A 13,125-nucleotide genomic window follows, 5' to 3' on the forward strand; every position below is an offset into this window, starting at 1 on the left:
GACAAGGCCTTGCCCTCGTGGAGCTTACATTCTAGTGAGGGGAGATATATATATATACATGTTCATATATATTTATATATAAATGAATACATTATACATATTTTTTTACTGCATTCTTGGCATTTCCTTTTGAATGTATAATAGGTCTCTCAAACTCAGTGTGTCCCAAACCAGACCCCTCCCATCTCAGAGTCTTTGCACTCACTGTTCCTTCTGCATGGAATGATTTTCCACCAGATATCCACATGGTTCACAATTCTTACTTCCTTCAGGTCTCAGCCTCAAAGTCAATTTTTCAGTGCAGCTTTCCTGACCATTAGCTATAAAACAAATACAACCCATCCCCTCCTTTTGCAAGACCTCTCCCCTTAGTCTTTTTCATCTTTTCTCCATAGAACATATCACCATGTATATATTACAGATCTGCTTTTTAAGTTGTTGCTGTCAGGGAGCGGCCTGGTGGCATAGTGGTTAAGCTGGCGCACTCTGCTTTGGCTGCCCGGGGTTCGTGGGTTCAGATTCTGGGCATGGACCTACACACTGCTCATCAAGCCATGCTGTGGCAGTGTCCCACATACAAAATAGAGGAAGATTGGCAACAGGTGTTAGCTCAGGGCTGCTCTTCCTCACCAAAAAAAAAAAAACAGTTGTTGCTGTCAGTGTTCCCTCACTAGATTGCAACTCCATGAGGGCAAGGCCTTATCATAGCTGTATCCCTAGCACTGAGAAAAGAGCCTGGAATGGAGTAGGTGTTCAATAAATATTTATTAAGTGAATGTTAAAGCTACTTGAATAGAAGAGAGTGAGAAGAAAACATGGATGAGGAAGGAACAGTAGCATTCACAGGCTGGGTAGTAAAACAAGGCCCATAAAATAGACCAAGTTCCCAGCAGCCAAACAGGAAATCCAAGAGAGGAATAATGTCACAGAAGCCACAAGGGGAGTTTCCATAAAGAATATGTCAAATATTGCAAGGAGCAAGTGAGGTGAGAACTGCAGAGTGGCTCTCTGCTTTTGAGTTAGAAGGGCCTTGGTGATTTTGTGGATGACAGTCATTTCGGTGATGTGCTGGAAGAGCAAACAAGATCACAGTAGCATATGAAACAGCAGCAAATAGAAATATAGGGTCAAAGGCTGGGAGAAAGAGCTAGTGGGGAAGTAGTAGGCTAAAGCTGTGGGAACAGGGCATAATGATAGAGGAGCTCAGCCCAGCTGGAGGGGTTTGCCATGGGCAGGAGGAAGGAGATCTCACTCTTTGAGATGCAAGGAAGGAGGAGAAGATGGATTTGTTCATTTGATATAGTCAGGGCTGCTATATATGGTTGTAGAGGTTATGTTCTGTTTATGAGGACCCCCTGAATGAGCAGGGAATTCTGCTCTCCAAGTCATAAGCACTGGTGTGGGGCAATGTTGGCACTTTTTATTAATGTAGTATCCAAGCCATGCCTCAGTGGTGTTGGGTACCTTTTCCTAAGATTTACAAAAGAGGCCTTATACAGAACTTACATATTTTTAAATAAATATATCATGAAGACTCCTAGGAGATTTTGATTTTCTCTTCTTCTTTTTCCTTTTTTTTTTTTTTTTTTTGAGGCAGATTAGCCCTGAGCTAACGTCAGCCACCAAGCCTCCTCCTTTTGTTAAGGAAGACTGGCCCTGAGCTAACATCTGTGCCCATCTTCCTCTATTTTATGTGTGGGATGCCACCACAGCATGACTTGATAAGCAATGCATAGGTTCTGTGCCTGGGATCCAAACCAGTGTACCTGGGCCACCAAAGTGGAGTGTGGGAACTTAACCACTGTGCCACCGGGCCGGCCCCTCTTCTTCTTCTTTTTAAGTACATTAAACATTATATATTAAAGAAATAAAATATTACAGATATAGTGGACGGTCTCCTGGGTACCACTCTCTGATCCCGATGCCCCTCTTTCTTCCTCCCAGACAACAACCATCATGAATTTGGTGTGTTTCATTCCCATGCATGGTCTCATACTTTTACTATACATGCATTCCCATAAACAACATATTTTTGCATGCCTTTAAAATTTGTACATATTACTCTGCAATTTGCTTTTTTTTGCTGAATATTGTTTTTGAGATTTAGCCATATTGACCCATGTACCTCTAGTTCATTCATTTTCATTAATTTCATAAGTATTTATTCATCCATTAAATAAATGCACCACATTTTTTCCTCCATTTTCCTGTTGATAGATATTCAGGTTGTTATTTTTACATTTTTTGTTTTTAAAATCAAGCTGTAATAAAGTTTATGTGCCTCCATATTATATCTACAAGAGCTTCTCTCAGAGTGGAGTTGCTGGCTCACGATAAGTGCCCACCTTCAACTTATTAGATAATGACAACTTGCTCTCCAAAGTGGATATAACAATATGTACTCCTATCAGTTGTGCATGAGTCTTACCATTTTCTGGGTCTTTTTCAGTTTTAAATTTTCTTCCATTTGATGAGTTATAATTTTTGTTGGCATAGCCCTGATTATTCATAAGCTTGAGTATTTTTCATATGTTTATTGGCCATTTGTTTTTTTCTTTTGTAAATGGTTTGTTCACATCTTCTCTTCTTCCTCCTCCTCATTCTTTCCACTTTTCTATTGGGTTATTTATCTGTTTTCTTAATGACGTGTAGGATTTTTTTTAATATTCTGCTTACTAATTCTTTATTGCAAATATTTTCTTGTGGTCTATGGGTTGTCTCTAACTTTTAATGATCCTTTTGGTTGTATACCTAATTTAAATTTTAGTATACTCAAGTTTTTTTAATCTTTTCAATGATGAGTTAACACAAACAATTTTCAGGTGTGTGTGCTAGAGGGAGGAGTTATCAAAGGAAATTCTTGCCCAGTGATGTTTCTTTTCTCTGTAAAGTAGAAGGAGAAGTCAATTCTTAAGAGAGAGCTGTAGAATCCCTGAGCTTCCTCCTTTAGCCAACATGTATTACTAATTGAGTCCACAACAGATGCCTAGACGTGGGAGTTGACTGGTGTAGGGGCAGGGAGGGAGGGGATGACACGGGATTTCATTCAGGGAGCCCTGCCCTACTAGAGCTTACCATCAGGGGACTAATACAAGTTAGACTGTGTAGACCTGATACACTTCAGTAGAAACTCAGAGGAAGGAGAGATGGGGGTAGGATCAAGGAACTGTCTTTGGACTGGATCAGTTGGAGAGACCATATGTCAACTTTCTTGACTTTCTATAAACTTAGGAATTACAAAGTCTGAGGGCTGCAAGGAAACATAGATAAGGAAATGGAAGCCCTCCAAAATTGAGGTCTCCTTGCTGAAACTCTCACAGCTAGTGAGAGGCAGAAGCCACACTAGAACTACAGACCCAGGTCCAGTGTGCTGTTGCCCCTGCCAGTCAAGCATGTTGACATGTATTCCTTTGGTCATAAAATAGAGATCTGAGAATGATGCAAAGGAAGAATTGAGTAAGACAAAACACAACATCAATGACAACCAAAAAAAACCCATGACCAGTTAATCCAGGCTCACAAACTGTCAGAAGTAGCTATTATATTTACATCAGTTTGTTTGTCTTATGAGGATACAGCAAAATATCTTATCCTCATGTTTTTTTTTCCAGATGTGACCCAAAAAAGTAAAGTGCCTTAACCCAGGGCACTTTACAAGTCACAGCAAAAGAGAGTAAATAAACATGGCTCCATGTCCAATACTTTACTTTTCTCTTCATAAACCACAAGACCAACAGTCCCATATTAGATCTATAAATTGTAGTCACTTTCTTGTCCCAGGTACATGAGTTTTATTCTTCCATTGACTGTCAGGTTAATTGGCTCTACTTCAGTCTACCTGTGAAGATTACATCAAACTAGGCAGCTAATCAGCAACACTGAAAAAAATAAACTGGAGATACGTTGATTAAATTGTTCCCAATCAAGCTGCTATTATAGTCCTGTTTTTCCTATCTACATCCTTACCTGCACACAAAGTGGAAAAATCACTTTCAACTCCCTGCAAAGAAACACATCATTAATTAGGATCAATCAGAAGTCCTCTCCACCAAGAAAATGCTTCAAAAAATTAACTCCTTATATCTTACTATAGTAATAACCTTATGAAGAAACTTGTATCATACGCCTAAGAGTCAGAGAAATATCATATCATAATTACAAGAAATCTCTAGGATGTTCTCCAAAGTCAACTATAACATTCACGCTATCAAAATTTCTTTCTCTGTGTTCTCAAGGAGACTGAATTCTACTAGGGCCAGGCACACCTTGCCAAGTGTTAAAGATGCAAAAAAGAAAAAGACGTAATTACTGCCCCTTAGGTATGATGCCTAGTGAGGCTCTGTTCTAAAAACTAATAGTCCAGGATGCTGTTACTAGATGTAAAAATACTGAGGGAGCAAAACAGGGAAGCAAGGAGTTCTGCCTGTGAAAGCTGGTGAGCAGTCACCAATGCCCCATCAGAGCTGGGACTTTAAAGATATTCTTCCAGGCGGGGAAGTGGGGAAAGGCATGTGATGTCAAGCAGACACTAGGAGCAAAGCAGTAAGGCATGAAACAGCATGGCGGGTTTGTATATGGAGTGTGTGGTCAGTGCTCAGGCCAGGAAGCAGGCTGTGGCCATATCACCAATGACCTTAAAAAGTGGCTAAACAAGTAGGGATTTTAACAGGTAGGAGTGTGCATGCTTAGATTGGTGTTTCCAGAAGATCAGTCTGGCAGCCAAGTGAGGAGGATGCATCCCAGGGAAGGAATCCCATTCTTAGACTATTGCATCAGGCTAGGTGAGAAATGACGACAGCCTGGTCTGCAGCACTGGGATGGAGAAGAGGGAATACATCCACAAGACATTCGGGGGTAGAATTGTCAAATGAGCATAAGGAGGAAAAGTGATTCCATTAGCTGAAACTGGAAAAAATTAGGAAGAGCATCAGTGTGACAGAATAAAAACAAAGACAAAGTCAGGTAAAAACATAAACTTTTAAACTTCTTTATAAATAGCCAGTTATGTATTTTCTACCTGCAAAGAGGCTATTTTCAGAAAATATCATTTATTCCTCCTTTTTGAAAAAATAAAATTCACCCTAATGGCTTTTCTTTTTATAAGAGTCACCCTAATGGCTTTTGATGTGCTGAAGTAAATAATCATCAATTGTGCCAAAAATTTTTGGAGCATTCTTCAATAGAAGAAATGCTTAATCTTTGTAGCTGAGTTGCATATACATAAGCAAGCTCTCCTACAGCATAATATATATATATATATCAGAAATTAATTTGAAACAAACATGATATCATCTGCAGGAAGTGCAGAGGCATTTTTCCATTAGCTTTTAATGTGAGGAAAACAAGATGAGAAGGTAACATTGTTTCATGGTTTCTAATACGGGTGGCTTCTGCAAGACACGCAGCATCAGAGGTGCTAGGAATAGGGGTGACATGGGGAAAGTATGCCTCCTTCCCTACTGCAGATGCTGTGGTGCACAGCTCAGATTCCCCTTCGGGACTGAAGTGCTTATTCTCCCAGAGGTGGAGAGTGTTGGTGGCTGTCAGTTCTCAGATGAATTGCTCTTAGCCCCCTTCACAGGGGCAACCCTCATCTATTGACTGATCACGTGGGGTTGGGTGGGTATAAAGCCCTGGCTCCCTTGACTTAGTGGGGAACATCTCTCAAGAGCCATCCCAGCTCCAGAGCTCCTACAGGATTGGCTGAGGTTACAACCGCATCACAGCTCCTTCTCCCTCTGCTTGGTCCTGCTCCCGTCACCTCTCAAAGGTGATGTTCCCAAGGGTACTTCTCAATAAACCTCTTGCACAGAAATCTCAGAGTCATTTTCCCAGGAAACCCAACCTGTGACATCTACCAGGACCACAAAGAGCCTTGCATGAGCACTTTCACAGAGAATAAGGGATATTTACATGTAAGGAATAATTACAGAGAATAAGGGTGTCACCAGAAGAGAATGTGTTAAATGTACTGGGTTTTGAACAAAATGAGCCACCCTTCCCACCTATGTCCTAAAACTGACAACAGAGATGTTGTAAACAGCACACAAGTGATCTAAAGGACTTGAATATAAAGTTATTTTATTAAAAGAATCACAGCAAGGACAAATAAAAACGTATATATTAAAACCAAGAAAAGGACTTGAGCACAGATGACCAGCAGTTCTTCGTCACTTGGATACTATAAGCCATAGAGTTTTTGGCTGTTTGTTTTTCCCCGATCTCCTCCCCCACAAAGCTCCTTGGCAATGTTCCTTCACTAGGGCTCCATCACTGGGGAGCAGGGAGAAAACAAAAACAGACATCAAACATGCCTGTGTCCTCACTGCCACCTAATGGGTTCTTTGAGTATTAAGGCCTCCATTGTGTAGTTCCTTTTTTTCAACTGCTGACACTACATCAATAAAATGGCTAAATGTGACCCTATCAAATTATAGGCCAGTAGTCTTAATGGGGCAAAACTCTGGGGCTCATTTTGACTCCTGGAAAAAGTCATGTTAACTGTCTCCTTGCTCCTGTTTACATTTGGGAACATATATCCCCTGCCACCTGTGGTTGTTTGGTATAAATATCCTATTGTTCTATTATCTACCATAGATATTGTTCCATTATCCACCATACCACAAAGGCGATGTGGAACATTCTAGGATTTTTCTGCAATAAAGAAGCTTTTTCTAAGATAAATAAATAGGCAATATGAACTTGGGGTTGGAAAACACCGAGATAAGGACACTTGCAGGGGCTGTGATGCAGATGAATCCAATTAACTCTAGTTTAAAAGACCGTCTTAAGACTGCACCAGAGGCTGTTACAGGAGAAAGGCAAACAGGCCAACAATGAATAAAGCTCCTGCCACCACATCAGAGGGCAGGGCCCACTGGACTCTCTCCTGCATGTGGGGAAGTCACAGTAATTGTTTCTCATGCTTTCCTTCCTGGCCTTCAAAGAGCTCCTGTGACTGCTTTGGCCTCCACTGCCCACATCTTCCTGCTGGGCCTTGACCCATCCGGCTGTCTGCAGACTTTTGTTTCTGACAACCACAGATGCTTTCGTAATCTCTCATATTACTTCTGTGCTTGTTAAGCTATTGTTTGCTCCCAGAGTTCCCCTTAACTATCTGCAGCTTTCCCCCACCATTCCTCAAACACACACTCGCAACACCCACCAAAACTATTCTAGCTAGTCTATGAACAATTTTCTTCATCTTTTTATTTTGAAAAATTTGAAACAGAAAAATTTAAAGACTAGTACAATGAACTCATACATCCAGCACAATGACGGTTGACATTTTGCCACATTTTAATTCTCTTTCTCTCTCTCCATATATAACTATACATGTGCGTGCACACACACATGTGAATTTTGTAAAATTTTATATAACTTTTTTGGCCACACCATTCGAAGGTAAGTTATAGAGGTTATGGCACCTCATCCCTAAATACCCAAATAGACATTCTCCTAAGTAACCTAAGTAAACTTCACACCTAACAAAATTAACAATAATTCAATATCATCTAATATCCAGTCCATATTCAAATTTCCCAAAGTGTTCTCAAAATTTCTTCTATAGCTTTATTTTTCCAAACCAAGACCCAATCAAGATTTACCCACTGCATTTATGTCTTTTGTTTCTTAATCTAGAACAGTCTTCTGCATTTTTTAATGACACTGACCTGTTGAAGAATTTAGGCCAGTTTTCTTATAGAATGTCCCACATTCTGGATTTGTCTGATTCTCCTCCCAGGATCATTGTAGTTGTTCCTCTCTCCGTGCATTTCCTGTAAACTGGAAGTTGGGTCAAAAGGCTTGATTATATTCAGGTTAAGCACTTTTGGCAAGGTTCCTTCATAGGTGATACTGTTACATCATGTTGCATCAAATCAAGAGGCCTATAAAGCCAGGTTGTTCCACCATTAGTAGTGCTAAGCGTGATCACTAAGTTAAGTTGGTGACTGCTGGATTTCTTCATTGTAAGGTATATTTTTCTTGTTCATAATCAAGTCATCTGCGGGGTGATACTCTGACACTGTGCAAACATCCTCCTTTGCCCTGCCTCCTTTTATAAGATGGGTTTTAGCTTCTATTGATGATCTTCGCCCGAATCATTGGTGACTGCACATGGTGATTTTTCCAATTCTACCATTCCATCTACATTTATTGGCCGGCATTCTTCTATTAAAAAAAAAGTCCCTTCCCCCACCCTTGATTTTGAGAATCACTCTGGACTTACGGATTTTAAAAATGTACTCAATGCTTTGATAATCTATCAGTCATTATTCTTTTTAGCAGCAAAAGTGACTCACAATTGGCCAGTGGAGTTCCCTCAAGCTGGGTCTGTAAGCTTTTGACTTGATCCTATTAGTTTTCGGGCATTTCCTTGATTTCTAGCACGATGTTCCAGGCTCACCTTTGTACTCTTTACATTCTGGGCCTGAGATCCAAAATCAACTATTTTTCCAAGAAATTCGATCTCCTTTTAGTGGGGAACGGTATTTAGATATCTAGATATGGGCATCCTCCACTGGGATAACATTACTTCTAAGAAATATATATACATAAATAATTCTAATTCAGGTTTTAACATCAGAGAGTTTCCCCCCATAACTTTTTTATTTTATATTTTTCTTTCTTCTCAGAGTTTTAACTAACATAAATATATTAATTATTCACTTTATTTATAGTAGACATAAAAGAGTTTCAAAATTACACTACCAATAGTACTATTAGCAATAAGTCTGTAATTGAGATTTTTTTTCTTTTTACCCTCAGAATATATCCTACTAAGAATGTATGTAAGATTACTATTTAACACCACTTTCAAATAGGTCTAAAAAACTTTGAATGACTCTGCCATTTCTGATCCTTGTAAAGCCTTAGATCATATTTTTCAAACTGAAGGAATCTGTTTTGGGGGATGTCATTTTACAAATTTTTTTCTTGTGATGAGAACTTTTACGATCTATTCTCCTAGCAACTTTCAAATACACAATATAGTATTACTAACTATAGTCACCATGCTGTACATTACATCCCCATGACTTTTTAATTTTATAACAGAAGTTTGTACTTTTTTTTTTTTTAAGATTTTTTTTTTTTTTAAAGATTTTATTTTTTCCTTTTTCTCCCCAAAGCCCCCCGGTGCATAGTTGTGTATTCTTCGTTGTGGGTTCTTCTAGTTGTGGCATGTGGGACGCTGCCTCAGCGTGGTCTGATGAGCAGTGCCATGTCCGCGCCCAGGATTCGAACTAACGAAACACTGGGCCGCCTGCAGCGGAGAGCGCGAACTTAACCACTCGGCCACGGGGCCAGCCCCCAGAAGTTTGTACTTTTTGACCAGCTTCACACATCTCATTCACTACCCCCAACCCTTGCCTCTGGCAACCACCAATCTGCTCTCTGTATCTGTGAGCTCGATATTTGGGGTTTTTTTAGATTCCACATATAAGTGAGATCATACAATATTTGTCTTTGTCTGACTTATTTCATTTAGCATAATGCCCTCAAGGTCCACCCATGTTGCCACAAATGGCAAGATTTCTTTCTTCTTTACGGCGGAGTAATATTCATGTGTGTGTGTGTGTGCGTGCGTGCACTACATTTTCTTTATTTATTCATCCAGTGATGCACACTTAAGTTGCTGCCATGTCTTGGCTATTATAAACAATGCTGCAATGAACATGGAGACACATATATCTTTGCAAGTTAGTGTTTTCATTTTCTTTGGATAAATACCTAGAAGTGGAATTGCTGGATCATATGTATTTCTATTTTTAATTTTTTGAGGAACCTCTACCCTGTTTTCCATAGTAGCCACACCAATTTACATTCCCACCAACAGTGTACGAGGGTTCTCTTTTCTTCACATCCTCGCCAACACTTGCTGTCTTTTCGATAACAGCCATTCTAATGAGTGTGAGGTGACATCTCATTGTGGTTTTGATTTGCATTTCCCTGATGATTAGTGATGTTGAGCATATTTTCATGTACCTGTTGGCCATCTGTATATCATCTTTGGAAAAATGTCTTTTCAGATCCTCTGCCCCATTTTTAACTGTTTTTAAATTGTTTTTTTGCTATTGAGTTGTATGAGTTCTTTATATATTAACCCCTTCTCAGATATATGATTTGCAATACTTTCTCCCACTTGGTGGGTTGCCTTTCCATTTTGTTGATTTCCTTTGCAGTATAGAAGCTTTTCAGCTTGATGTAGTGTTTTCTGTTTTTAGTGGCATGTTTTCTCTTCTTTAGTGATACAGTGGCACAGTTTTCTGTTCTTTAGTGGTACAAATGAAACACAGGACAGCTGAAAATGCACATTCTAAAGACAAACAAGGCAATACAAATTCAAGTGAACAAATCAGGACTGCTGTGACTAATGAGCATCTGCATTGAACAGCACCCATTTAAGGATGATGTCACCTAAGACTCATCCCAGGACATGGTTTCAATGCACTGTACCCCAAAACACTCAAGAAGCACAAAAAGCCAGGAGCACGCCCCTGCAGCAAATCTCCATGCAAACACTCAAAACACCTATTATGATTAAAGAGGGCAAAGGGCATAAGCAGTTATTATGACTATGTGCACATCTCTAATTCATCACCTTAGGCATTTGTGGATATAGCAAAAAAATCTGGGCAAATCGGGAGCTGCGTTTAGTCAAGAAGGGATACAATAAAAGCAAAGCTAAAGAATGCAATCTCCCAAGCCAGCCCTGATGGCCTAGTGGTTAAAGTTTGGCACACTCAATGCTTCGGCGGCTCAGGTTGTTTCCTGGTCATGGAAACACAACACCCGTCTGTCAGTTGCAATGCTGTGGTGGCAGCTCACATAGAACTAGAAGGACCTACAACTAGGATATACCACCATGCATTGGGGCTTTGGGGAGGAAAAAATTAAAAAAGAGGAAGATTGGCAACAGGTGTTAGCTCAGCACGACTCTTTTCGGGGAAAAAAAAAAAAGAATGCAGTCTGCCATTTAGCCAATATATATTCGTTTACTGCATACTCCTGTGCCCTGCAGTGAGTTGGCACATTTCCAAAGGCAGCTGCTACACTCTAATTTTCTTTAGTATTTCTTTAATTTTCTTTAGCAGTGATAGGAAATAATTGTATATTCTGATGACAATTTGGGGTTTTAAAATCTTGTTTACTTACTAGGTTTCAACAAAATAAATACCAGGTTTAAAGAACTAGAGGTTTTAGATACTAATAATTTTGAGGAATAAACATGATTAAATTTGAATTAATGTTTTAAGAAAAATTAGACACTGAAAGTAGATTTTGACACTTGAAAGGAAGCGGTAAGTCAGAACGCCTATTTGAAGCATCACTGTTAAAGTTCACACTTGCTCCAGTTTTGTCTTTAATAGCATCTAGAATCATTACGAAAATTAAATGAATACATGTAAAGTTCTTAGAATGGTGCATGGTACCTACAACTGTTATCATCTCTTTGTGAGAACTAAAATTCAATATAGCTTTTCTTTCCAAATATAATCGATGTCGCACAGAGGGAGAAATTAAGAGCAATCTTGCAAACAAAAGCTTATCAAGGTGATAAAGAAATCTATACAGTAGCTTATAATAAAATATTTTCCTATTTTCCGACCTAAGAGGTTCATGAAGAGTTCCTATTTGAGAGATTTTCATACAACTATATAGTTTATATTCAAGGAAGATCCTCTTGGCATGGTTAAAACACACAAGGAGAATAAGAGCGGGTCCGGGCCGGCCACTTGGCAGAGAAGTTAAACTCCCGCGCTCCACTTCAGCGGCCCAGGGTTTCCCTGACTTGGGATCCTGGGCACCGACCTAGCACCGCTCATCAAGCGACGCTGAGGCAGTGTCCCATATAGCAGAACTAGAAGGATCTACAACTACAACACACAGCTATGTTCTGTGGGCCTTTGGGCAGAAGAAGAAGAAGAAGAAAAAGGCAACAGATGTTAGCTCAGGTGCCAATCTTAAAAAAAACAAAGCAGTTATAAACTACATTGTATTTTAAACAAATTTCTACCCTGTTACGGAAAAGTACATCCTTTATGATTCGTCTTCTCTCTTAACTCTAGCTGCACACTGCTGCCCTCTGCAGGATTTTCGATTCTTTCAAATTGACTGCCATCCCAATCATACTCACAAACCTGATCTTGTTTCCATCTTTACAGGTTATCTAACTGACTATGAGGGATACGTGTGCGTACGTAGAGAAAAAAAGGAAAGGCCCTTTGGGGGCGGGGGGGGAGGGGGGGCGGAGCAAGGAGGAACTGAAGAAAGATGTGAGTTTAAAAGTTAGCCCATCTGAGAGGAGGGCCTTCTTAAGGGTGCCACAACAGACTCCAAGCCCCAGAAAAGGTTCTTTCTTGGCATTCATACAGCCTCTTTGTGTTTCAGGCCTTTATCTTCTCTCTTTTTAAACTAGTTTTGTTTTTTAATTGTAAAAAAATTACATAATTTTAAAAAAGAGTAAACAGTAAGAACGGTAATCAGTGAAAACCTTTGGCTTCCACTCCAAATCTCGATAGGTTTGTGTATCTATCCAGAAAGTTTATATTACAAAATACACACTTAATGCGCATTTCTTTTTACACATAGATAAACTATTCACACCAGTCTGCTTATCATCCAAGACTATAACTTGAAGATTGTTCCCTATCAGGTTAGATTAACTTACATAATTAACTTAGTTAAAAAACAAACAGGCTGTAACAAAATGTTTTAAATAAATCCATCTCCTCTCCAATAAGCTCTCCCATAATTTAATTAGCTTTTTGTTGCTACTAAGGCGTTTATTATATAAAGCAGTGGTCCTCAAACTTGAGCGGACACCGGCATCACTTGGAGGCTTGCTAAAAGACTGCTGAGCCCATCCCCAGAGTTTCTGATTCAGGAGGTCTGGGTTGGGCGTTGAGAATTTGCTTCGCAATAAACAAGCAGGCGATGCTGATGCTGCAGGTACAGGACCACACTGTGAGAAACAACCACTAGCCACGAATGCTGCATTAAACCCCGTTCCTCCCACCTCCCAGCACCGCTCGCCTAAGAAGACATACACAATTACCAGCCTGGAAACCCCAGAAAGGACCCAACAGCTCACACACCCAAAAGAAAACTCTAACGGCTCCC

Source organism: Equus przewalskii, chromosome 1, assembly GCF_037783145.1.
Source record: "Equus przewalskii isolate Varuska chromosome 1, EquPr2, whole genome shotgun sequence".
NCBI lineage: Eukaryota > Metazoa > Chordata > Mammalia > Perissodactyla > Equidae > Equus > Equus przewalskii.